Raw genomic sequence first — 3,976 nt, 5'->3', positions numbered from 1 at the left:
GCCAAGAAATCTCCAAATTTCTGTCACTAACAGAACCCTCTCACATTACAAGGTGCGTGGTGACCATTGGCATTATGTCAGCATACGAGTACTCCTAGTTCTGAGCAATTAATGAGGTATTGCATCAGACATCCATTACTCTCCACACGAGGGAAGCTTTTTGTAGATATTAAGCATTTTGTATTTTCACCATCTCACTGCATTTTTATCACAAGGTGGTAAAACAAAGATATAATTAAAATTAAAGATTGGCAGAGTTGATCTGAAAAATTTTAACTTTAAAAATTTGTCAACAGACTTCAAGAAATAGATCTGCACAGATATTTAAGCATAGAACTTTTTAAAATTATTATTTCATAGAGGAAGAGAGAGGGAGAGAGATAGAAACATCATTGATGAGAGAATCATTAAATGGCTGCCTTCTGCACACTCCACACTGGGGATAGAGCCTGCAAACCAGGTATATGCCCTGACCGGGAATCGAACCGTGACCTCCTGGTTCATATGTCAATACTCAACTACGGAGCCATGCTGGCTGGTTGAGCATAGTACTATTTTTTTTAAACAGAGGGGTTTTAACACAACTTTACATATAGTAGTAAAATTATTTTTTAAACCGTCAAAAATTGTAGAAGACTATTTTGTTACATAAGGAAGAGCTTATGATACACTGAAACCAAACCAAACCAATACTCTCACAATCTTATTAAATGTACACGTCTCCAGAATGCATCAAAATGTTAACAGTAAAAATGATCTGAGATTATGAGTTTCACTTTTTTCTATACTTTTAGTTTCTAAAATTTTTTAAATAGACATCTATTACTTTTTAAAATGCAAAATAATAAGTTGAATAACTAAAATGGCTTAGACGCTATTTTTTTAAATACTGTTCTTATATGCACTACTAAAATGACTGATAACTTGAGTAGAGTAAGAATACAAGGGCTATTTGGAGTCACTCTTTAACTTATTATTTCATTTAGAAGCACAAAGATATAGGGAAAAATACTAATTTTCATATTCTGTGTATGGCTCCTGCATAGTGAAAATATACATTTCTGTAATGTAGAAATATCTACAGGGATATGAAAATCATTATACAACATGTCTTTTTTTAATTCCTGAGGTAGAATCATGTTTCCTTTCCTGCTCTTGATATACTTATATTTCCTTTCATTTATGTAATTTCTTAGACTGGAAATACATTGGGAGATATTGCTCAAAATCATATGTACACTTAGGTGTTGTAAAGAGAGGCAAAGCAGACACCAGTTGGCAGACGCAAAGCAAAGTTATATGATAAAAGAGCAAAACATATGATTATGGTGTTCTGTGTGAAAGAATGAAAAGAAGATTCCATCTGAAGAATGGCAATCTAAAGATGGTATAGAAAGCGCAATCTCATGAGTTCCACTGACTGTGAATTTTAAGCCTTTCAAGGAGAAGGTGACACAAGAGCTTAACCAATTTAACTTTATAACCAAATAAAATGAGGGCGGTGTGTTACATCTTCTAAAGGACTTGACGAATACTATTTTTCTCTTTATTTATGTGAGAGAAAATTTTAAACTCCAAACAGCACTTTCAGCATCTCTATGGGAGTTGACTGTACTTAGGAGCAGTGTTAAAAATGCCTGTGAGAAAAATAAATTATAATCAATGTGACAAGCTCAACAGACTAAAAAATAAATACACCAAAAATATTTTCCTCAAAAACATTTTAGATGATTTTTGAAGGAATCAGAATTTCAGTAGAAATTTCTCACTATGAACCCTGAGCAAGTTTTTAATAATGGTCGTTGTGTTAAGCAAGAATGATCATACACATGCTGTGAAGATCAACTTCCCATCCCATAAAAAGTGCAAATTTCCTTGTGCTATGTCTTAAGACAGTGCCTTTTCAACCTTTTTTTATCTCATGACACACATAAACTAATTATGAAAATTCTGTGCACAGAAACAATTTTTTTGCCAGTCTGACAAAAAAGGTATAATTTTGATTGTTTTAAAAAATATAACAATAGTAGTAATTACCTACCCTTTTACTCCACAGTGATTTTTAAAAAACAATCAGGTGCCTATACTTATATATAAGGATTTCCGGTACCAAGAACTAAGCAATCAGATGCAAACTTATTATGTGACATGACCAGTAAGATGTAACTTTATTATATGATCTACATATTTACGGTTCAAGATAGAGCATTCACACTGGAGGGCTATTGTTGTGTTGGCTGCTGTCATTTTTTTTATTTGACAATCTAAGGGAAAATAGGTCAGTGTCCCTGACTAAATATCAGGTACCACATGTTTTAAAAATTCTTGCAGCACACCGGTTGAAAATCACTGATTTATGATGTTACACTATAGGCCAACTCCCATGTACAGAGGTCAGTAGATTGAATATGAATGTAATTGCAATTATTTAAAAAATGTAATGGCTGTTCTGAAGGAATATGTTCCAAAGGATGCTTTGGATGCTGCCTGTAAGGTATTATGGTCAATTTCCTACTGATTTCTAGTTTCATGACAATTTCCCGGAGGCTTCATATTTTTAGCACTTTCCAGACACCATTTCTTTGGGCAAGAAGAGAAATGGAAGAGAAAATGGTACTTATTACAAGAGCAATCGTGAAAGCTCAGCTACAATTGAAAAACCTAGCATGAAGCGCAACTCTATGATTGCATCAAAGTACGGTAAGATTTATGTGTCGCTGAGGCTCTTGGTTAAGTACTGGATGCAATATCATGACATATTTTACTGTCTTGTACATTACATGATTTACCACATGAGCTTTCTGTCAGCACAATATTTATTTATTGACTACAATGTCAGAAATGTCACACGAGGCAAAAAGTCATCCACAGTGAATAATGATTGCATTTTTCTGAAGTGATACCAACATTAGCTTTTGGTTGAACGGTGAGACTATGCCGCTTCTCCTAGCAGCTTCTGTCTTCACTTTTTAAATAGATAAATCAGGTCAATTTCATTTTTTCTTCTCTCTGCTGCAGCAAGTAGGATAATTGCTTTTTTCACTCATTCCACTTCCCAGGTGTTAACAAGAGGTTTCTTTCTACTTTTAGTGCACATGGATTAGAACACTTTATATCCCTCATATACTGGAAGTGTTACTTACCAGCTGGAGAAGCTGGTGTGAAGCCTCTTATCTTTATTACACTGAGAAAAGGCAGCATTCATAGAGACTGGACTAGCGAGCAGGCAACCAGAGTTTGCCAGCCACTGTTTCCAATATTACTCTGTGTGACTTTGACAAATGGCCAACTTTTCTCAAGCCTCATTTCATTATTCTGTGAAGTGAGTGCCTTTACTAAACCAGTTCTCAGGTCCCCTGACTGTCCTAAAAATCTTTGATTCTAATTTAAATGTATTTGACTCTATTGCTTATCAATAGCGTAGATGAGGGGATATTAGGTTTTTGACTTTAGCTTGTCCTACAAGAATATTTTTATTGTCATAAATAAGTTTTCCTTTATGAGAAAAATCAAATAAAAGTCCCATATCCCTATTAGTTAATATGTATGAGGGGTAATAAGCAACGGAAAAAAAAGATGAATAATTTTTGATATTTAGATTTAGTTTTGGAATATAATTGTCTTTTGATCCATGGGCACTATAAGTAAGGAGGACGAGAGGAAATTAAGGCTGGTTGTTTTTTTTTTTGGGGAGGGGGTGGGGGCATGACATTGTAGTGGTTCCAAGCAGATCTTTCCTTATTTGAGTGGATGAAATCCTTCTCTCTTCTTTCTTTAATTATCTGCTTCTATTAAAACAATAACTATGGAGAAATAGCATAGAGGTAGGACAACCAGACAAAAACTCATACACACAGAAAATAGTATGGTGGTTACCAGCGGGAAGGGGGTTGGAGGGAGTAATGGATGAAGGGGGTCAAATAAATGGTGCTGGAAGATAATTTGACATTGGGTGGTGGGCACACATAGAAATGTG

Source organism: Myotis davidii, unplaced genomic scaffold, assembly GCF_000327345.1.
Source record: "Myotis davidii unplaced genomic scaffold, ASM32734v1 scaffold345, whole genome shotgun sequence".
Classification (NCBI taxonomy): domain Eukaryota; kingdom Metazoa; phylum Chordata; class Mammalia; order Chiroptera; family Vespertilionidae; genus Myotis; species Myotis davidii.
This window is presented reverse-complemented; position numbering follows the sequence as displayed.